The following is a 15,141-nucleotide window of genomic DNA, read 5'->3' on the forward strand; positions in this document are numbered from 1 at the left end:
CATAAACCCTGAAACACAGAATGAGACGAGAAGAAAGATGGTAAAATAAACTTACATATTTCAAAGAAAGTAACAATCCAGATGCTCACCATGTCCAAACATTCTTTTTAGGTAGAAGAATTATATATTTATTCAAAGTAGGCTACTGTAAGGTGAATTTCTTTATTGTCTGATAGCACAAACGAGGAGTCAAGGAAACACATATTCGTGCAGCATAAGCTTGTTATGTTGTCTTACCAATTCATTCTTTGTGTCTTGCAGAGGATGAGAGCCAGGGACAGGACCACCACAACTCCCAAAATGACACCCATCACAGTGTCCCGTCCCAGCACACTGGGACCATCTAACAGAAGGACACAACACAACAGCATTAAAGGAGTAGTTCAACCCTAAAATGACTTTTTTTCCTCTATTGATTAGTCACACCAGGGAGACTTGAGTTCAATAATATTTTTTTCTATTTGTCGCATTCCTAAGACAAAAAAATGTATTATAGTAAATTTGTGCATTTGTGCATTTGTGTGAGAATCAATGGGGGTAAATTTACTTGACACTTGACCCTAAATGTACCCCCATTGATTCTGACCAAAATGCATTTGGGTCCCCATCCAGGCCCTTATTTGGGTCCCCATCCAGGCCCATGCATTTGGGTCCCCATCCAGAATCAATGGGGGTAAATTTACTATAATCATTTCTTTTGTCTTATGAATGCGACGAATACATCAAACAATATTATTGAATTCAGGTCTCCATGGTGTGACTAATCAATAGAAAAAAAGTCATTTTGGGGGTGAACTACTCCTTTAAGGGCCGTTTAAGCCTAGCACTATGTCGATAACTATAACTATGTTGTTCACCATTGTCTTTTTTATAGTTTTGTTGTGGACTCTGCCATCCACTTGAGTCACTGAGTCATGTTAAAACTATATCTTATAGTTATTGGGAATTTGTGATAGTTATAGACCGATTTCTCAGAGCGGCAACCATAACTGCGGAGTCAAGCGGCACCGCTTCACACAGCGACAGGGCAGCGCTCTGAAAAATGTAGTGCTAGCGTGGACGGCCCTGTAGACAAAAGATAAGTGTAGTCAGTCATTTTCTAAGAATGCTGTTCTCCTTCATCTTGTTACATTAGACTTGGCTGAAGTTAATAAAAGGTGAAATGTCTATGAATATTTGTCTCACTACCCAGATCCCTGTCAGTCAACACTTCTTTACACAGCAGGTTTAAAGTAATAAAGTGACAAACACAGACTGGTGCTGTAGGTACACACAGGATATTGTATTTGTCTGATTGTGTTCTTTACCTAGTTGATACTACTTGTTGCATTACCTGCCGGCCTCCCTATGAGTGATTTCCATGTTGCAGTAGGGCTCCAGTCACTCCAGGTGGATTTGGCCCAAGGATCACTGGCCAGGACTCTGACTCGCACCTGGTACGTTTCATCTCGCTCCAGATCCTCTTCTGGATCCAGCTCCATGTTGCAATGTAGTCTGTTTCTCTCCAAGGCATCCTGACAAGGGAATTAAGGATTTAGCTTAACATTTAATTTGTTATAAATGTATGTGTAGCCTAAATGTTTTCCAAAGTCGCTCCTTTCTCGTTCTTTTTTTTTGCTGTATATCTGAAATATATACAGTATACTCAGTTATTCAAACACATGCAAGCGCACGCACACACCTCCCAGGACTGAGCCTCTCGTTTCCACTGGATATGGAAGCTGTATTCATCTATTCTTATATTCTTAAGGATTTCCCAGGAAATGGTGGAATAGTTGATTGAAGGCATTTGAGGAGGATTCAGCTTTACTGCAAATGTACACACACACACACACACACACACACACACACACACACACACACACACACACACACACACACACACACACACACACACACACACACACACACACACACACACACACACACACACAGAGTATCCTCAGTTATGGTTGTATTGAGTATTATGGTTCTACAGTTCTACTATGTGCTATTACACTTACTGTGGTCAGCAGGTTTGTAGATGATGCTCCTCAAGGTATTATTCAGAGACTCACAGGTTATATTAATGGAGCAGGTCCGGGTACTCGTAAAGACCTATAAGACAGTGTTACAAATATAAGATGACAAAAACATAGTTTTCTTACCTTGAAAAGATGAAATAACATTAATACATTTTGTAAGGAAATAATGTTAGCCTAGTCTCTTCCTCAGATGGTCACTATCTGACATAGCCTGACTAGGCAGGGTGGACTCAATTAATTATTTGTAAGTTTTGCAAAATTGCTGTTCATATGAGTCAGCTAAATGTTTTTATCAAAGAATATGTACAAGTGAACTTTCTATGGTTGGTAAAAAGTAGCACTTACTTTACTCCTACATATGATTGCAAATAATTAAAACAAATCATGGCTTGTGGGTAAACACATATTTACTTGACTGACAGTTATAATAATAATGTTTATTAAACTCACATAGTTAGTAATATTATAGACTAGAGAACATTTTCTCATAGCTGGTTTGGAGTCATCAAATGGCCTCAGGTCACAGGAGGTTGTATATGTGGTACCAGACAACACCATGGAGACACTGAGAGTACATTTAGTGTCTGCAGCCACGGTTCCCTGGTCAGATAAAGAAGTGCTATTCCACACACATGTGATGTTATTATCGTAGTCATTGAGGCAGTGAAGACCTGTGAAAGACACAGAAGATCAGATTGGAGTTCTGTAGTCATGGAGAAATTATTTTGTTTTCTAATTTTTCTATGCAATGGCATTTATACAATGGGATCTATTTTCGTCCATGCCTTGCCCTTTATCCCTGAATTTCTTTGCCTTGTTTTACTATTTTGAAAAACATTTTAAATAGTTCTATTAGCTGATTTACAATCCCCAGATCCCTGTCACTTCTTTACACTGCAGGGTAATGAAAGTAATAATATGAAAAACACAGACTATTTTTGTCTGATTGTGTTCATTACGTAGTTGATCCTACCCGTTGCATTACCTGTCGGCCTCCCTATGAGTGATTGCCATGATGCAGTAGGGCTCCAGTCACTCCAGGTGGATTTGGCCCAATCATCACTGGCCAGGACTCTGACTCGCACCTGGTACGTTTCATATAGCTCCAGATCCACTTCTGGATCCAGCTCCATTTTGCAATGTAACCCACAGTGTAGTCTGTTTCTCTCCAAAGCATCCTGACATGGGAATTAGGTATTTAGCTTAACATTTCATTTGTTATGAATGTATGTGTAAATGTTTTGCAAAGTCTCTCCTTTGTCTTTCTTTTCTTGCTGTATATCGATGGCCAAAACGCAAAACCTCCTATCTGGCTGCAAAATACATGATTTTTGGATTTCACTTGAAATGAGGACAACAGGCTATGCTGCAGATGGTCAGTCTGTCTGCAAGATCGTTCTGCCCCTCATTTTGCCAAAAATGTCATGTGACTAAAACATGACATTTGACAGGATTGCAAAAGTGGCAATGATGAAGCTCAAAATGTCCTATCTGCATTGCTTTGTTGATTGCTAATGATTGGATGTCAGGTGGTGAAACTTTTGATAAAAAATGTTAATGGTAATACTTGTAACAGACCTGTAGAATGTCTCAATTAAGTGCTGTAAAAAGTTTTATTTAACAAAAAATAGCTTAACTATTTCCAGATAAAAACCTCCTATCTGCATGTTATCGACTGCAGATAGGAGGTTTTTACCTAGAAAAAAAAAAGAAAAAAAGAAAAAGATGTCACATACACATAATTCTTGTGGTCCTTGGCATTAAAAAGTTTGAGCACCACTGATATAGAAACACGTTTTTCAGAAAATCGTAGATAGCAGGTTTTGGTGTTTAACACACATTTTCTTTTTCATTTCCCCAACAAAGTGATTTTTTCAGATAGGAGGTTTTGCATTTTGGCCATCGATATCTGAAATATATAGTCAGTTATTCAAACACACACGCACGCACCTTCCAGGACTGAGCCTCTCGTTTCCACTGGATTTGGAAGCTGTATTGATCTATTCTTATATTCTTAAGGACTTCCCAGGAAATGGAGGAATCCTTGATTGAAGGCCTTTGAGGAGGATTCAGCTTTACTGCAAATAGACACACACACACACACACACACACACACACACACACACACACACACACACACACACACACACACACACACACACACACACACACACACACACACACACACAGAGAGAGAGAGAGAGTAACCTCAGTTATGGGTTATGTTGAGTATTATTGTTGTACAGTTAACTATGTGTTATTTATTATACTTACTGTGGTCAGCAGGCTTGTAGGTGATGCTCCTCAAGTTATTACTCAGAGACTCACAGGTTATACTAATGGAGCAGGTCAGTTTACTCGTAAAGACCTATAAGTCAGTGTTACAAAGATGACAGAAACATTGTTTTCTCAACTTGAAAAGATGAAATAACAATAATACATTTTATAAGAAAATAATGTTAGCCTAGTCTCTTCCTCAGATGGTCACTATCTGACATAGCCTGACTAGTGAGGTTACTCTTTTCACAATGAATTCCTTGTAAGCTTGGCAAATTTGCTATTCTTATTTCTGTGGTTACAGGAGTCAGCAAAATAATAATACTCTAAGGATATGTTCAGTTATATACTGTATTATTAGTTTGTATTACAATTTACAAGTGAACTTTTTGGGGTTGGTGAAAAGTGGCACCTACTATACTCCTACATAATGACAAGATTGCAAATAATTAAAACAAATCTTGGCTTGTGGGTAAACACATATTTACTTGACAGTTATAATAATACTTTTATACTAAACTCACATAGTTAGAAATACTATAGACGAGAGAACATTTTTTCATAGCGGGTTTGGATTCATCAGGTCTCAGGTCACAGGGGGTTGACTTGTATGTGTTACCATACAACACCATGGAGCTGACAAGAGTACATTTAGTGTCTGCAGTCACGGTTCTCTGGTCAGAAGTGCTGTTCCACACACATGTGATGGTGTTATCGTAGTCATTGAGGCAGTGAAGACCTGTGAAAGACAAAGGGGATCAGATGCCAAGTCTGTCATCATGGAGACATGTTTTCATTCTTGGTTATTTTGCTATGCAAGCAAATCCCATTACGGTCAACGATCTACTATATAAAAGTTAAAGTTATCACCGGTTACTGCTGAGTAAACAGGGACTCGTCTCGGCAGACGATGCCAACAACAAGCAGGATTCATGCCCAACTGTTCCACCACTGATCACATCTCTGCTCTCTGGCTCTTATTGGAAAAGGCCCGGGAGTTCAGAAAGGACCGGCACCTGTTCATTGCCTTCATTAACCTTAAGGCTGCCTTTGACACTGTGGACCACGGGTCCCTCTGGAACATCTTGAAGTCCCTTGGAGTCCCAACTAAAATCACCACACTGGCAGTTATATCAGGGTGCGGAAAGCTGTGTTCATGTGAATGGTCGAGACTCGGAGTGTTTCCCCATAAACAGCGGGGTAAGGCAGGGCTGTGTCACCGCCCCAGAACTCTTTAACTGTGTCATTGACCACTTGATGTCAAGAGTCTGTGAGAGGGTCCCCGGGTTGTCACTCGGTAACTACACCCTGAAGGACCTCAAATACACTGATAACACCACCCTTTTCAGCGAGACTGACGATCAGCTCTGAGGAGGCCTCAGCGTGTTTGATGAGGAGACCAAAAAGCTCGGTCTCAAGATAAGCTGGTCCAAAACCGAACTCATGCATGTAGGCGATGGACTTGACCAACGACCCTTCCTATTTGATGGCACCCCTGTCCACTTTGTCCCTATCTTGGCTCGTCATTGAACAACACCGGTGACAGCCTCCGTCCTGCAGTCCTTATGGAGACTGTTGTGGTGACACTGCCACATATCCAGAGACACAAAGCTCCTTGAAACATGACCACTGAATAACACTCTGGCGGCTAGGCTCGATGGCTTTAACACCAGAGCCCTCAGGAGGATTGAAGGCATCAGGTGGGCATGTCACAAACTGGGCCTTAATAGAGCAAACCGAACAGCTCCCAGCATCTCGTCTTGCAGCAATGCGGCGAGTGCGCAGGTATGGCCACGTCATTCGCCTGCCCATGGAACATCTGACAAGCACTATATGGCCTTAAATCCCCAGCAAGCCGGTTGGAGACCACCCAGAGGCGACCCCCTGTACCCGCTGGCTGGATGTAATAGCCCAGGACCTCAATGCATGTAATGTGACTTTGGCACAAGCTCAACACCTTGCCCATGACAGACCCAGATGGAGAGACTTGGTTGCTATGGTTGGCTCTACGTGCCTTGAAGTGCAAGAGGATTAAGTAAGTAAGTCTTCACTTACAAAACGTTTATTGATGCGTTTCAGTCGGACCTTCATCAAGCATGATGAAGGTCGGAGTGACCAAAACGTATCAATACAAGTTATCTCTATAGGCATATTGTTTCTTGAATTAATCGATAAAGTACTATTATGTTTGTGAGTTTCTGTTTATACTAGTGTGAGTGTGCGTGTGTGTGTGTGTGTGTGTGTGTGTGTGTGTGTGTAAGTGTACACAAAAAAGAAAAAACACTTACTGTCCTGCGATTGTCCACTGGAGAGATGAAACACCAGAAGAAGGAGAAGCAACAAATTAAGCTTCTTTTCAGGCCCCATTGTGAAACATCATCCTGAACCTGAAGATCTCACACCAAAGTGATTTTCTCAGGTAGGTTCGAGATGGATGGCTGGTTAAAATAATGCAGGATGTAGGTCACACTGCTGTGTTTAAACAGCTACAGTAGGTGATGTCCCCTCTAGGCTGCTCACTACTCATTTACTTTCGTTTATCACCAATTATGAGAGAGCTGATGGAGGTGAAAGTGGTCGACAGTGACGATTTTATTTCCTCTCGCTCTCTGCGAAACGGAAAACCACAGGTGCGAAAGCAGAAACAGAAGTGTCTGTCTATGACTTTAAAACATCTACATGCTCTTCAAAATATCCTATCCTATCCTATCCTGGCCTTCACTAACGCATTGTGTGTTTGTGCATTCACATTCCTGTGACAGATATCTGTTAGATATCTGTACAATTGCCTTAGTCCAGGCTCTTAGGGAGTTATGATAACTTGTGCAAGTACGCGCTGTCTAAAACCACCAAATTTGGCCCGGATGTATCCCAGGGCATACTTTAATGATTTAACTAGGGCGCCTGAGCCAGTGACCTTTGGGGTCACCACAGCCAAATCCAATATGACCGCAACCTGAGTGTTTTTTGACACATTTTAGAATGCTCATCTTTATGATTAGGAGACACTCCTAAGTGAAAAGGAGCTATAACTTGGTGTCTATTTAAAGTTTTGTGAGCATTAGAAACCCAAAGAGTGCGCAGATTTAAGATCAATGAATAAGAAGAGGCCGAATGGCACCAATGACATGACTCCGTCATCCTCCCCCTGACCAGAGGGATATTCTATAGCGAGTGAGAAGAAAGAACATTAATCGGGGGAATACAAACTGTCAAAGTCACACCATTCATCGTCACACCACTCGTCTGGGACTTCTGCCAAGTATGTCAGACATCTACAAGCTCACAAGATTACGATCATGTCATCTTGTGAGCGTTATCTATATATTTTCCACTAGGCCTACAGCATATACAAGAAAAGAGACACACTTGTACTGTACTCATCATATGATGGTCCAGATTCAAGTTATCCCCTGAGCAAGCAGGTAGGCTCTATTAGCGCAACCAGGTTCAAACCAGGTTTATAAATAACATTTCAGCCTGTAAATAGAGTTGTAAAATATGGTGCTTTGTAACATTATAAATGATATGGACAGTGAGACTAATTTCTAGACATAGCCTAACAGATGAGCAGGTATTGACAAACCATGCTCACCATGACCATCTTCTACAGTTGGGATCAGGAGGCAGACCTGCTTCTCTGTGCTTCCAACATCCAAAACAGCCATTCACCCAAAACACCATAGAGAAGGTGATGGAGACAGCATGGAGGAGGGCGGACGTCAGGGCTTATGCTTCGGGAAGGGGTGGAGGCCATTTAAGGAAAGGGACAAACACCTGAATTTCTCTCTCTAATGCTGTCTTCATATGATATGAAGTTGTATTACATTAGAATTGTAATTCAGTGGGGAAACAATAATTTACAAGCCTGAATACAATAACATTTCAACGCTTACTGTAGGCTAACATCACATTTAGTGCAGTGACTTCTTGATGACGTCCTGAGTCCTTGATTCACTCTAAAATAACATTTTGAATAGTTATTGAATCGTAGCAAGAAGGATATCTATTGTTGACAAAGAGAGACAGATGAGCCAGATCAAATATTCTATCTTTACTAGATAGAATATATATAGGCTACTGTTACTCTCAGAAGTGACGATACATTTTTTCAGCTTTGATGTCAAGTAGGCCTAGTATCGCCAGGCAAATCAAGCCTAGCGCGTAGGGCTCAAAACCATTACAGGCACTTTGTACAGGATGCACATAATAGTTGCTGGCAAGTCCCAGTGACATCAATGAAGAGTGGGGTGAGAGAGAGGAAATTAAATACAGATATAACCGTTCTAGTGAAATGACACCAGCAAATGTTTGGTTTGTGGGTAGCAAAGCCCACATTTAGATTCTAGAAGAGTAGACTCAGATACTCTCAACATATAACTGTATACTTTGTTTTAGCTAGCTCTACCCTGCCTCTCATGCATATAACAGTCCAGTTGGCCACTAATCATCTCTATATGAATTTGAGTTGATGCTGATGAACACAGTTGAAAGTATCAAGGAGATTGGAGGAAGCCAAATGGCACAAATGTTACAAGGACGGGATGTCTGCTCACCCAAAACGTACACAAAATCAAGCATACGTAACTATAAATGGCCCTTAAGCTGTGCATACCAAACCTGCGCTCCGCGCCCTTCTATTCTCTGCATTGCGCATGTACAAATTAAAGCGAGACTCAATGGACAAAGATCTTTGAACACACTGCAGAACGTTACTGATAGGAGACAAGCGATCACATGTCTCAGACGTGATCGCTTGTCACCTATCAGTAACGTTCTACAACGTAGGACATTTTTATCAACACACTGAGTGGCATTCATGGCAGATTACATTTTACTCACTGGTTACTCACTATTATATCATATTTATCTTGCTGGCTTGCTCATTTTAAATAAATCACAGAATTGTAGATCTTTTTGAGCACTCTTTTATTGCACACACTGCAGTCGTACTGACAACACAACACTCACACAACTTCCTGTGTCTCCCCTCAAACCCCCGCCCTCTGTCTTAAAGAGGTGGTGCCATAGTTTTGTACTTTTTCTGTTTTTCATGTGTCTAGGAGGTTGAAAGTACTTCATTAGACCCCCTGATGTGTTTTTTTTGAGAAATGATGTATTCTCTTAGTATTTGTTTGTTCTCTCTTGGAGGCTGCCCCTTGTGGTCAAAAGTGTCAGTTAAAAAACACAGATACTAAGTGTGTCACAGTATCAACTCCTCCCCAATTGCCATTCACCCAACACTGTGGGGTGTGGCTATATCAGCTGGGTCACCACCCACCATGCCATCCATGCATACTTAATGAACTGGGGGTGTGGCCACATAAAAACCCAATTATAACTCTTTCTGTATACATTTTTGGAAAAAAATCTTCCTCCTTGTATAATCATAATACCTGATAATCATGTTTTAGAGGGGGGGAAATCATGGCACCACCTCTTTAAGGGTGAACTCTGACAGTCACTACAGAATGCAGAATTCAAAATATATTTTATTCTGGTCGTTTGCCTCGGGGGTGCAGCGCACTTGCACCCCTATGGACCGGCCGCGGCTGGCCACCGGGTACTGCGCGTGCCCCACCGTCCTCCATGCTGCCGTCGTACCCACTGCCGTGCCCGCCTTCCCTGGCGGGCGGCCGCTGGGTGCCACCCCCGTTGGCGTCCTGGTCCGCCCGCACCCCAGACGACCACGGGCCGGAGTTTACCTCCTCCGCCGGCTGCCACAGTGAGCTCCACACGCTCCTCGTGCTGGTAGCCCTGCCCCTGGTTGCGCTTGAGGTCATTGTGGCGGTGGAGGTCGGCCTTGGAGCCGTGGCTCTTGGGCGGAGCCGCGTGGTGGGTCTGCGGCGGCAGAGGCAGGTGAGAGGAGGAGGGGGTGGACTGCTTAGGCTGAGGAGGAGCAGGAGGGGGAGGGTTGGGGTTGGTGTTGGCTGTGGCGGGGGAACGGGGGGCCGCGGAGGCGGCCTGGCACCTGCAGCCGGTGTGGTCCTCCACCGGGATGATGGCTTTCTCGTAGTGGGCGTTCTTATTGATGTACTGGATCTTTATCACCTGGTGGATCAGACACAAGCATTGACAGGGGTCAGATATGGCAGTGGTTCTCAACCTTTTCAGGCTGTGACCCCCAAAATAATCATATTTGAACCAAGGACCCCACCCCACCCTATGAGCGCTACATTTTGGACAACAAAGTGTTATTGTGAAAATAGCAGATCTACATGCTTACAACGCCTCGCAACGTGAGGCGTTGTGAGCATGTAGATCGGCTTTTTTCACAATTTCTGCCTCAATTTGGCCAATGTTTAATTTGTCATTTCAGGTATCCACATCTCTCCAGCTCTTTACTAAGCAGAAAAAATCTGGTATGTTAAAAATGGCATTGATTCATTCAGGAGAGAGACCACCACAAACATAATTTAACACTTATTTAAAGTAAAACATAACATAACATGTACCACGAAAAAAAAGCCTTTTCAGGGTTCTGATTTGACAGAAATGCCCTTCATTGACCTTCTAGAACTAACGTCTAACTTGAGCTCCATCCCTACTGGTGACAGTGGGGACATGTGTACCTGTAAGTAGCGTGTGCTGGTGACAGTGGGGACATGTGTACCTGTAGGTAGCGTGTGCTGGTGACAGTGGGGACATGTGTACCTGTAGGTAGCGTGTGCTGGTGACAGTGGGGACACACTGCAGCAGCCGCGTGTTGCAGCAGCCCGAGCATCGCTGCACCTCCACGCACGGCGGCCACAGCAGGAAGTTGGCGTTCCGTCGGTCCAGCATGGCGCGCGTCACCTCCATCACCTCCGTGCGCACCTTGCACACCGCCTGCTGCGCCGGCTGGGCCTCCACTGTGTAGGGGAGACGGAGGAGAATGAAAACATGAACACAACCTTCATCTTAAAGGAGTAGTTCACCCCCAAAATGACTTTTTTTCTATTGATTAGTCACACCATGGAGTTCAATAATATTCTTTTGTAGACATTTATTATAGTAAATATTTTCCACCCATCTTTTGATTTATTGGCGCAATTTACTGCCCAACAACTTCTAGTGATGTTTGATTTGTAGAGAAAGCATCCGAGTCCCAACCAAAACACAGCATAAAGATTCCTACAGATAGCCTACTGCTTTTTACCACTGACATGCGCTCTCTGTTTGTGATGACGTTGCGTGGAAATTCATCTACGTATTGTCTTTTTTATAGTTTTGTTGTAGACTCTGCCATCCACTTGAGTCATTGAGCCATTTTAAAATGATATAGTCATCAGGAATTTGTGATAGATAGACCAATTTCTCAGAGCGGCAACCACAACTACGGTGTCAAGCGGCACCGTTTCGCACAACGGCACGGCAGCGCTCTGGAAAAAGGTCTATAGATAGTGCTTGTGTGGAGGACTCTTTAGACAAAAGATAAGTGTAGTCAGTCATTTTCTAAGAATGAAGTATTTTTTGCAGGTCTTTAAGTCCGAGTGTATCAAAAAAGCAACTGGGTTAAGCACCGTTGGTCCGACCAGTTTAACATTCACCAGGCTACCATACACCAGCGTCGGCAGGTTAGCATTCACCAGCGTTGGTGTTACTGAGGTTAGTGTTAAGGTTAAGGTTAGGTTTAGGTGTATCTCCGCCCCCCAGACTTTCGTCACCTCCGCGCAGCCAATCACAAGCTTCGGTCTGCCTTAACCCAGTTGCTTTTTTGATACACTCAGACTGAACGACCTACAAAAAACACTCTCCTGTTCTCCTTCATCTTGTTACTTTAGACTTGGCTGATGTTAATAAAAGGTGAAATGTCTATGAATATTTGTCTCACTACCCAGATCCCTGTCAGTCAACACTTCTTTACACAGCAGGTTTAAAGTAATAAAGTGACAAACACAGACTGTACTGTAGGTACACACAGGGTATTGTATTTGTCTGATTGTGTTCTTGACTGTACTGTAGGTACACACAGGGTATTGTATTTGTCTGATTGTGTTCTTCTTTACCTAGTTGATACTACTTGTTGCATTACCTGCCGGCCTCCCTATGAGTGATCTCCATGATGCAGTAGGGCTCCAGTCACTCCAGGTGGATTTGGCCCAATCATCACTGGCCAGGACTCTGACTCGCACCTGGTACGTTTCATCTCGCTCCAGATCCACTTCTGGATCCAGCTCCATGTTGCAATGTAACCCACAATGTGTTCTGTTTCTCTCCAAGGCATTCTGACAAGGGGAATTAAGGATTTAGCATAACATTTAATTTCTTATAAATCTATGTGTAGCATAAATGTTTTCCAAAGTTGGTCCTTTCTCGTTCTTTTCTTGCTGTATATCTGAAATATATATACTCAGTTATTCAAACACACAAGCACAAGCATGCACCTTCCAGGACTGAGCCTCTCGTTTCCACTGGATTTGGGAGCTGTATTGATCTATTCTTATATTCTTAAGGACTTCCCAGGAAATGGTGGAATAGTTGATTGAAGGCCTTTGAGGAGGATTCAGCTTTACTGTAAACGTACACACACACACACACACACACACACACACACACACACACACACACACACACACACACACACACACACACACACACACACACACACACACACACAGGCACGCACGCACACACACACGCACGCATGCACACTCACAGAGAGAGAGAGAGAGAGTAACCTCAGTTATGGTTATAGTATTATGGTTGTACAGTTAACTATGTGTTATCAATTACACTTACTGTGGTCAGCAGGCTTGTAGGTGATGCTCATCAAGTTATTATTCAGAGACTCACAGGTTATATTAATGGAGCAGGTCTGGTCACTCGTAAAGACCTAAAAGACAGTGTTACATTACAAATATAAGATGACATATGACAAAAACATTGTTTTCTCACCTTGAAAAGATGAAATAACAATATACTTTTAAAGGAAATAATGTTAGCCTAGTCTCTTCCTCAGATGGTCACTATTTGACATATAAGTGAACTTTCTAGGGTTGGTAAAAATCATGAACTGTACTGTACTCCTACATAATGATATGACTGCAAATAATTAAAACAAATCATGACTTGTGGGTAAACGAAGATTTACTTGACTGACAGTTATAATAATACTTTTATACTAAACTCACATAGTTAGTATTACTATAGACTAGAGAGCATCTTCTCATAGCTGGTTTGGATTCATCAAATGGCCTCAGGTCACAGGGGATTGAATTGTATGTGGTACCATACAACACCATGGAGCTGAAGAGAGTACATTTAGTGTCTGCAGCCACAGTTCTCTGGTCAGATCCAGAAGTGCTGTTCCACACACATGTGATGGTGTTATTGTAGTCATTTAGGCAGTGAAGACCTGTGAAAGACAAATGGTATCAGATGCCAAGTCTGTCGTCATGGAGACATGTATTTATTCTTGGTTATTTTTTCTATGCAAGCAAATTCCCCTACCGATCACATCTCTGCTCTCCGGCTCTTAATAGAAAAGGCCCGGGAGTTCAGAAAGGACCGGCACCTGTTCACTGCCTTAATTAACCTTAAGGCTGCCTTCGACACTGTGGACTTATGGAGATTGTTGTGGCGACACACTCTGGCGGCCAGGCTCGATGGCTTTGACACCAGAGCCCTCAGGAGGATTGAAGGCATCAGGTGGAGTTGGCATGTCACAAACCGGGCCTTAAGAGAGCAAACCCAACAGCTCCCAGCATCTCGTCTTTCAGTAATGCGGCGAGTGCACAGGTATGGCCACGTCATTCCCCTGCCCAAGCACCATTCTGGCCTTAATCCCCAGAAAGCCGGTTAGAGACGACCTGGAGGCACCCCCTGTACCCGCTGGCTGGATGTAATAGCCCAGGACCTCAATGCATGTAATGTGACTTTGGCACAAGCTCAACACCTTGTCCATGACAGACCCAGATGGAGAGACCCGGTTGCTATAGTTGGCTCTACGTGCCTTGAAGTGCAAGAGGACTAAGTAAGTCTTCACTTACAAAACCTTTATTGATACGTTTCGGTCACTCAGACCTTCATCAAGCATGATGAAGGTCAGAGTGACCAACGTATCAATACAAGTTTTGAAAGTGAAGACAGTGGGCAGGACTCACCCTTTCAGGGCCTTTCTTCAACTGTTGTATAATCACAATATACTCCAGGTTGGCTTTACCGTGATTGTTAGCACTTCAGTGATGCTTACGGACCTCGTCTCCTTTCCTGACTGGTGTGCAAGATACATACCCTCTTGTGTAATATTGCTTAATTCTGCATCTACTAATAGTTTATTACAGTTTAAAGGGATACATTAATTGTAACGTTATCACACATAGCGATTGCCACTGCCAGTAAAGATCATCATGACGATTATAATCTCACAGGTGTTTTCTCTTCAGACATATTGTTTCTTGAATTAATTGATCAAGTACTATGTACTATTATGTTCATGAGTTTCATTTTACAATAACGGTAAACAATTATAATTATCTTCAACATCAACACTTACTGTCCTGCGAGCTGCTATCAGAGTGGATGGATTGTCCAGTGGAGAGATGAAACACCACAGGAAGGAGAAGCAGGAAATTAAGCTTCTTTTCAGGCCCTTTGTGAAATATCATCCTGAACCTTAAGATCTCACACCAAAGTGATTTTCTCAGGTATTATTGCTGCAGCACACCACTGTTCTACTGTAGGTGATGTCCCCTCTAGGCTGCTCACCACACCGTTTTCTTATCATAAATGATGAGACAGAGCTGATGGAGGTTTTAAGTGGTCGTCAATGACGATTTTACTTCCTCTCTCTCTTTGTGAAACGGAAACAGAAGAGTCTGTCTCTGACTTTAAAACATCAACCTGCTCTGCAAAATAT

Source organism: Nannobrachium achirus, assembly GCF_963921795.1.
Source record: "Nannobrachium achirus genome assembly, chromosome: 3".
NCBI classification, from domain to species: Eukaryota; Metazoa; Chordata; class Actinopteri; order Myctophiformes; family Myctophidae; genus Nannobrachium; species Nannobrachium achirus.